Here is a 9,889-nt window from a genome sequence, read left to right as displayed (position 1 = left end):
TCGTGACACCTATAGAAAGTCATATTTCTTATGCTGAGTCAGAAAACCCCTCTGACTCTTTCCATCTCAGTGAGGGGCACTGGTTCATATATATGGCATTCTCCGGGATGGGAGATCTCATTAAGATTGACATTAAAGGTTTCCTGTGACATGATTTGTTTCCAGGGTGAAGGAGCCGTGTACTCTGAGGGAGGCTTCCCACATCAGCCGATACCATTATCCCTGGGATCACATACACACGGTCTGCTGAATATCACCGTATCAAGACTTGTCGCCTCAGTTTTCTTCCCCACTTGCTTACTTTCCGCCTTGACTTTCTGTCTTTCGTGTCTCTCTTTTGCATCTGATAAATGCAGATCTGGCACCTGTTATCTCCTGATCCCTCTCAATATGCTGCGCATGTGTTACAGGGCCAATTTTAAGATATGCGAGTGAAATCTTTCACAGTGTGTGAAGCAAACTTGTGAAGCTGTGCGGAGAAGGGCTTCAATAACTGTTGTCGATGTGATATATTTTCTTTTTTTTTCTTCTTCTCAGCATATACCCAATTGTAGCATAATATAAGTATAGCACTTTCTGGCAGTGGCAATGCTTCATGATTTGAACCAATAATACTTGCATATTGCATATTTTCCCCCCTATACTTGCATATTGTATTTTCCTTTTCCATACTTGCATATTGCATATTTTGTCTTGATATGTCAGGAGTCGGTAGAGAGCAATCATTCTGTGTTTTTTATTTTTCATCTTCCCAATATTCTAATGATCTTACACTTCTTTCCCACATGGACAATAATGATGACGCATATCAAGTTAAGAGACTTGCAGAGATGGGAAAAACCCCAAAGTAAATTATACAGTGCCATAGAAAAGATCATTTTGCATGTGAGTCTGTGGGGAGTCAATATCTCAGCAGTCGGCAATGAGCAAACTACACAATTGCAGGGACTAAATTGATGTAGCCTCAGAGGTATTGCTCTTTTGAGATTGAACCCATGGAATCTAACTGTCTCTTTTTCTGTATAATCATCCCCCTCTCTACACTGGCTTGTGTGCACACTAAAACAAACACATAAACATTCACTCTTTCACTTACTCGTATGAGTCTGTGCTGTCTTGCTCCTTCACTGGAAAGAATCAATAATGGCTGGCAGGCAGACTTACAGACTAAGAAATTCTGGATGATCGGGCCAAAATGTTCCACTCCAGAAGCCATCAATAATCCTTATTGACCACATGAGAGCAAGACAGCAATGACTTGGCATGGGCATCCTGCAAAACCATTTTGATCATCTCCTTTTCTCAGGTAAAATATTTTCTTAAATTGGTCTTCTTTAAAAGATAAGTTCGTGAGAATGCTGTCATCTTGTTAGAAACCCATCCACTGCAGGGAGATATTGCATAAAGTTTCTGACTCTTGACATCCAGGTCTGAGAAAAGAAGCTGATTTTCAGACTACCCCATTTGTTCAATATGTTGCCTGTACTGATGAAGTATCAGGACTGCCGGCTAGTCAGCTTGCAAACCAGCCAGACAATCATCCAGCCAGAATGACAGGTCCAAAAAGAAAATTCAATGTAGTGTTTACACCAACCTCTTCACCCGCATCAGGTCAGTTTGTCTGTGGAAGAGTTGACTCGTGTCCAGTGACCCATGTTGATGATCCATCAATGCAGGACAGCCTGACAAGTCCAATGAATGTTGTACTTTCCACTAAACTAAATTAATTTGTTAATAATATTCCTTAACATTCAATATGTACACTATGACCTATAGCAGGGGTATTCAATTAACATTCCAAAAGGTCCAGATTGAGAAAATCTCCTCGGGCAAAGGTCCGGAACATTACAATAATATCTAACTTGCACTATTTAGTGCTATATACATATATATATATATATATATATATATATATATATATATATATATATATATATATATATATATATATATATATATATATATATATATATATATGTATTCAAGAAGCCTAGTTGTAGTAACAACGTCTCTGTGTAGCCAACAACTGTCAAATCAAATAAAGAAAGTACACATCAATTATATTTTAACAATTATTATTCTCAGTTTTCAAATTTAAGTGGATGGATTATAAATAATACATAGAAATACATGAATAAATGTTCTTCTCATTTCAAGTAAAATAAGGGCTGGATTAAAGAATAAGTGACAGAAAGCTTTTGAAAAATGTGCATCTTAATAGCAGAGCACCTCAAGGTGTCACTCAGAGAGAACCAGGACATTCTGATGTAGCATTTCAAAATTAAAGCCCTTCAATATCGCATGCATGAGCTAACTTCAAATCACATTCAATTTGTCTAATTTCAAATTTGATTTTAGAGGAAATGGTGCATAAATACAAAATAATTTCACCTCAGGTTAGAAAAATGAATTTCACTGAATCGCCCTGCAGCTTTAAATTCAGTTCATTCAGGTGTGAAGTGATGTCAATCAAAAAAGCCACGATATTATATTTTTCTCATCTTCTAACAAGAGAAATGTGTGAGCATGGACTTTATCTGTGGTTATTAAACTACTTGTTTCAGCTCTATTATCTCTGTTAAAATCATAGTTGGTCAATGAATTCATGTGTTAGGATTCTGATCATATTGGGCTCTTAGGTTTATTTTCTGTGTCTTCATTTCAGATGTGAGTGGGTACGTTTGCTCAAAAGAGTTGTGCTTTGTCTCGTAGTGGCGCTTCATATTGTCGCTTTTAATAATCGCAACATATGAGACATACTGGTTTTAAACTGTCCGTGGGAAGAATGAACCTATGAAAGAGTCTGTTCATTATTGGTTAAAGACTCTGGTCTCTCTGGTCTCTCTGGTCTCTCTGGTCTCTGACCACTTCTCTCTCTTTGGAGAACGTCATCTGAAATAACTTCTCTGACTCACGTAATTATTCTCCTACTCCTCGTTCTCGTTCCTCGTCTCCCCCATGTGTCTACATCTCACTCGAGTCAGGAAACTTGTCAGAATACCCATATTTGATTGGCTGAGCTGCATCACGTGATGTGATTTACGCCGCTGAACAAGTGTCGTAAAGGCTGGAAATGCTGCGCCGGTTAAAATAAAAGCGCTTCGTCAAAATGTAATAATTCTCAATTATCTATCGGTTTTAGGTCCCGGGTCCGGATACAACGGCGTCTGGGTCCGGATCCGGACCACGGTCCGCCTATTAGTGACCCCTGACTTATGGTGTGTGCATGGGATGGTGGGATGGGTCAAATAAACAGAAGTTTCAACAGAAGTTTCAACATATTTGACCTGTTTTTCCTAAACCTAACTAAGTGATTTTGTTGCCTGAACCTAACCATGACGTTTCAAAATAACAACGCAATGTTAAGCCGCTTCGCAATGATAACCCCGAGGCGTATAAATGACACTCGACAAGTAAAAAATGCGTACTTTATATACTTTTTATATACCTTCCCATAAGACCAGGTTATCAAAATCATATATTTGGAATTCGTAAATAGCCTGGTATACTGTAATACCTTGACACAGACTAAGTCTACTAAGAGCTATGTCTATCATAGCCTTTTGTAGCTACACTAAGAAATACACGTCGGCCACTCTGATAAAGAATGCTTTTATTGGCATAGTGGTAGAACCATTGCTTTGGGTGCTTGGGCTCACAGTCTTGTCTATGATCTGTCTCATGCTGCTTCTTTTCAGTCAACATTTTTCATAACCCCTTAAAGGCATTTGGCTTAATTAAAATTGTAGGTACAACGTGGCTCGAGAGAAAAAGCAATCCATACTTGTGAAATCTTCAAGCTGCTTTTTATTTACACATCCTCTCCCGGTGCAGGACATTGTATTTCTATAGCTACTGGTGCATCACCTCAGCAGTCGGCCGGTCAGCAAAGCAGGCGAATCTGTCAATCAAGAGAGCCAATCTGCCAGCCGACAAAGCTTCCGCCCTGCAAGTCAGTCAGCAGCTACAGTACCTCATGAATTAGAAAGCCAAACAGCCAGTCAGTTTCCCAGTCAGTCGAACATTTTCTTGCATCATTGTTTTCCTAATTAATGTCATATCAGAGACATAAACAAAAGCATCTGGTGTGCTACCGGAGAGGAAACTCTGAGTGATTATCTGTGCGTCTGTGTGTCTGATGTTGTTCTAAATACCTTCAGGGAAAAATCGTGAAATAAGCATTGAATTGTCATTGAACATACGAAACAAGTAATTGTGATGCAGCATATTCCACATTTTTTGAATCCGCCGGAAGAAAGAGCTAGAAAACCCTTTTGACACAGTTTGATACAGTATAATCTAGTAACTCCTGAACTTTATTCTTAGCTTTCGTAGTTTTCTACAATAAAGGGGATTTGGCACCATCACTTAAGTCACTGTGGAGGCAAAGAGAATGCCAGAAAAAAATAATTTGGATCCTAATTTCAATAAATCAGTAAAGCTAACAACAAATACCCAGATATCACAATACCCTGAAGCACAGTAGGTGAATGAACAAATAGGTTAGAGTTATGTCCCATTGTGATGTGAACCAAACTCAAGGACACTTAGACAAGGAAAATGCTTACTGACAAGGGGGAGCCAGATCATGTTTAATGGTGGCCTCTGTTCTTATTATGTATGGCTCAGTGTTTTAATTTGTATTGATTCTTAGTGAAAAATACTTCCCTATGCATCACAGTTTCCCAACACATCCAAGCATTATTGTGTTTCCAGCTGTGAGGAAACACCGCTAATCATACTATATCCAGAGTCCCTCAAAGTACAGTAAGAAAAACAAATAATGAAATGAATAGCTCGTCATTTTGAGCTTTAGAGGTTCCGGTAGGCTCATTTGGTGACAGCAGGAAACAGCCAGGCTAGCTGTTTCCCACCTGTTGGACTACAAGTACTTGGGAGTACACATTGACAATGAGGTCCTTCATCATCAACTTCAACAGTGGTGGCCAGTGGAATCCCGTCCTGTGTGCTGGGGCAGCAGGTTGAAGGTAGCTGATGCTAACAGACTTAACAAACTGCTGTGCCAGACCGGTGATGCTGTGGGGATGGAGCTGGACTCCCTGACGTCGGTGTCAGAAAGGAAGACGCTGTCAAAGCCACCAGTCTTCCTGGACAATGTCTCCCACCCACCCCACAAGGTGCTGGTAAATACAGGAGTGCATTCAGTGCAGGACTCATTCCACCAATATGCATCTTTCTTATTTATCAATACTTGTTTCTTATGTTTATTATTTACCTAGATTCTCTGTATATATTGTGTTGTATATTGTATTATTATGGGCATTATTTACATTTTACATAGTAATTTATTTACATTTAAATGATCCCTAATTTCTGTTTTTCTTATAGATAATGCTTATATAAGAACAACTGTAGCGTACCAATCTCCCCCCAGGGATCAATACAGTATTATGATTATGATTCTGAAGCTGAATAGCTTCATATTAAAAAGCAGACAAGAGGGTATTGATCTTCTTATATACTATTCCTTCAACAATGAAACTAGTGAGTACTAGCACCGCGACTGGATTTTAATAATCCAAATTTAACGTCTTTTTGTATTATTTTCTATTCAATTTTCACTTGATTATTAAAAATGCACCCCTTCCGCACTATCCTGTGTTGAAGAAATGATGCAAACCAAAACCATGCAAAGCCTACTGGCCAGCAAAAAAGGTGAGGACAACACATTTTTTGGATGGAAGGTAATTACATTCTCTGTGACTATTCTGCATCTACAAAGTGAAATAATGCAATTCACATAATTGCTGAGTACAATACATGACCCTTGAGGTCTTATTCCACTAAATGTGCTGTTTCGGTGTGGGAGAAACGGCTTATGTGTGACAAAATGCAACAGGAGAACTTAAGAGGCAGGGTGAATGTGTGCGTAAGTGTATGTTTCTACATTTGTGAGATAGAAAGCATGCGAGAGAGAAGACAAGGAAAAAGATGGAGAGCAGAGGCTGTGTGTGGTATGTTGTGCTGAGGGATAAAAGAGCCCAAGAGACTGAGAGCAGAGTAACACACACACACACACACACACACACACACACACACATACACACACACATATGCAGACACTCTCCAGGAAGATTGCTTGTAGGTTAAATCTAGCCCCAACAGCAGCTTTTGCAGGGTAATCTATTCTACTCTGCTTCTGACAAAAGAAACATTTTTTCTTCCCTCCTCCCTTTCCTTCCTTTGTCCCTTTCTCTCTTAATTCCTTTTTTCTTCCCTGCCTGTTTTTTCCCCCTTCTCTTCACCCCATCTGACTCTTTGCTTTCTAAGGTAAGCTATATTTTTAAATTTCATTAAAAACAGAGATAAAGTATTTGTAATATAAAAGAGAAGCCTATGAAACGCACAATAAACCTTGAGACGATCAGCTCTAATAAAAGATCGTAAAAGTGACTGTAACACTGTTTAAACAGGGCTAATCTCCCTGGCCTGGTCCGTTCTAAGCCTCCAGGCACTGATGCAGATTGTACTCACCAATTATCGTCAGTGTATATTTTGGACACCCAGTAGAGCTGTAATAAACTCCTGTTATAATCTCCTCCCTTGATTTTACTTGCTACACAACAATGCTTGAATAAAACATAAAGAGATAATCAAGGAAGGTAACTAAAAGTTACAAATTTGACCTTTAAAGTTGAGAACAATCTAAAGGGTACGACAGGAACTTCATCAAGGACTTTGTTTCCCCGAGCCTGTTTGTCTGTATGATGCTTGCCTGATTTAGCTGAGTTGTACTAACTTTTCCAACTCCAATAGCGTTGTTTCTATAACAAATGCATATCCCAAACTAAATGGAATGTATTCCCTTAGATTAGGTGATAAACACACATAAGTGAATTGTATATACTGGCAACAAAATCTCAGATAATTAACTAAACTAATATGGCAACAATTCTATATTACAGCACAGGCACAAGACATATCACCTGAAGTCAACGATCAAAACACGAAAGTCAAAGATCTTTTCTCCTCCAACACACCTGTTGTTTCCTTACTGATGTACCTCACAATGCGTTTCATTTACAGATTTGAAATGGATCGCTAGTCAGAAACAGAAACAAATTAAACCAAATCAAAAGCAAATTTGAATTATTTTCCCCGAAGAGACTCTCGAGGTAATCACACACATTGAGTAAACATCACGGACAGTTTTACTAAACCCAAATAATCCCTCGCTCTTTGTAATGATGTCATCACCGAGCGCTGACTTAATCCAGAGCTCCTATTTATGAAATGGAAGAAGCAATAACCTTATTATCCTCCTTAAACAACTGCAGAATTAAGATTCAAGTATGTGTTGGTGTGTGAGTTTGTGTAGAAGAGAGAGCGTGGGCAAGTTTCATTGGCTGTCCATTTATTTTTGGTAAAGTGCAACACTTTCTATGACGCCCATGTCTATAATGCATTATAAACAAACTCATAATGCATTATAATCTGTTTATAGCACTGTACAATGCAAAGCACAGTAAAAATCAATTTTACAATGTTTTAACTATAACTTTATCTATAGTTAACAGTGCTATAAGAAGATTAGAGTGCGTTTCATGTTTATAATGCGTTATAGACATGGGAGTCATATATGTTACCACATATGTATATTTCAGTATAGTATTAATTATGTCATTGTGACTTTGAGAGAATGTTTGTGTGTGTGAGTGAGTGAGTGAGTGAGTGAGTGAGTGAGTGAGTGAGTGAGTGAGTGAGTGAGTGAGTGAGTGAGTGACAGACACACACGGTTATTCCGTGAGTGACTTGCTTGCTGAATAAAATGTGTTGATGTCAGACAAAACACATGCATTTAGTCATGGTGACAAAGTATGCACACAAAAAGAAACAGCTGTTCATTGTCTTCATCTTGAGCACCTTGTTCTGAATGACAACAACAGTCTTAAGGCACAAAAGGCGTCTCTCTTGCTCTTTTGCTCTTGGTTTCTTTCTCTGAGAGGCACTATTTTTTATGTGTCAGTGATGCCACATCCAGTATACTTTGTTAGTTGGAGTGTAGGTAAAAAGTAATTTGGAGAGGATGCAGACTTAAGGCAGCGTACTGAAGCCAAGATTCAAACCCACGCAATCACAGACGCCTCCCAAACTAAGCTAAAAAGTCTTCAACTCATACCTTTCCGAGTTTAAAGCTCAATCTGTGCGAGCATATACTGATGGAAGATTAAGTCATGGCCTAAGGACATAATTTATGAAGAGCAAAGTTATTACATTGCTGTTCTGTCACAAGTTCTCCCTGGTGTTGAAGCCAGAAGATTTCACAGGTCTCCACTCTTTACCCGATACTTTTTCCACATAAATTTGGGCAATACTAACCAGAAGATTAGAGACCCGAGCTTGGGACCAGAAGATTACTAGTTTGAATCCCTGGACAAGCTGTGAAAATCAGGACAGGGGAAGAGGAGAACTATTTCTTTATCCCACGTGAAAAAGTGACATTTAAAGAGGGGCCTTGGGCGAAGCACTTGACCCTCATCTTTTCCACTCAAGTTCCAATTGTAAAAAAATGTTCGGTATTTGGACTGAGCAGCCTCTTGGTATGACTGGATAGAAAGTGTGAGTGTGCAGCAGGACATGCCTGCAAAGGAGTATACACTCTGAAAACCTCTATCACTTAATAAAAGGGCCTTCAAAAAGTATGATTTTCTGAATTTCAGACTCACTGACATCTGTCCATCCCATGTTCTGAAATATAATCCAAACCTGAACCCATTTGAAAATCTTTGAATTATGTTTCTTTGGGGCTTCCAGGAGTCAAGTAGTGCAATGGTGACTCGGATTTAGGGAAATCAAAAGGGCACAGCAAATCAGCTTGCCTTTGAAAAGGAAACCAGCTGTTTTAATAAAAGCAATGTAACCCAAACTCAGCAGGCAGATTTACATAACACTGTAGACACAAGTTGATGGATCAAGTCCATATTGTGTGTCGTGCGTCTCCCCTTTCTTATGAGGTCTGAATTCCATGAAAAACACAATAGATCAAAGTGGACTGCCTTTCTTACCAGTAAATCCACTGTGCAGCTACTGTGTTGTGATATCTGAAAGGTAAGCAAAATGTAACACTCTTGTATTTTTCTCAAGCACTTGCTGTATGAAGAACATCCCACAGAGAGTGCTCACACACTTACACACACAAACACACAAATAACCCCAGAAAAACCCTCTCCTGAGATTACACCGCTCCATTCAGTGTAACAAAAAAAAAGACAGAAAAAAAAAGATGAATATGTGTCTTTTATGTTCTTTTCGCCAATGAAAGAGAGCAGAAGAAGAGAAACATGGGACTCACAAATAGCACTCCCTGGAGGCCATCAGCTCTGTGTCGGGAGAGTTGCTGCCAGAGTTTCGTTTGATTCGTGCATTTGAATTGTTGATAATGCAGCAGCCAGTGTTACTCACTGCTGGGTAATTACACGTCACTTAAGGTTCCTAAGTCGAGCTACAGTAAAAAATTCAGAGAGCCAATCATAAACAGACAAGGCGACATCAAGATTAATTTAGTATACATAAGAGCACCAGGAGTTACAGCTGAGTAAGATAATGACAAATTAGGCATTCTGAAACAATAACATCTTTGGACTTGTTCAGTGAACATTTTAATGACTGTTTCGTTACTCCCACAGTCAGTAACAACCTCTATTCTCAGGGTACATCTTTATGTGCTTGTCCATCAACTGCACCGTCCTGGCGTCACTGTGTGGGTTTCTTCCTTGATTCTTTGTTAAAGGTGCACTCGAACTTTGGGGCTCATCCTTTCAAATCACTGGATCTTGTAAAGTGGATCTTACTCACACTATGAGACATGACCTGCAGTTATACACAAGGCTTATAGTTTGTATTTTGTGTTTTTACCAGCCGGAACAGC

This window comes from Cebidichthys violaceus, unplaced genomic scaffold, assembly GCF_023349555.1.
Source record: "Cebidichthys violaceus isolate CVI_PGR_0920_01 unplaced genomic scaffold, fCebVio1.0.p SCAF_15, whole genome shotgun sequence".
Lineage (NCBI taxonomy): Eukaryota > Metazoa > Chordata > Actinopteri > Perciformes > Stichaeidae > Cebidichthys > Cebidichthys violaceus.
Note: the sequence above shows the minus strand (reverse complement) of the source record.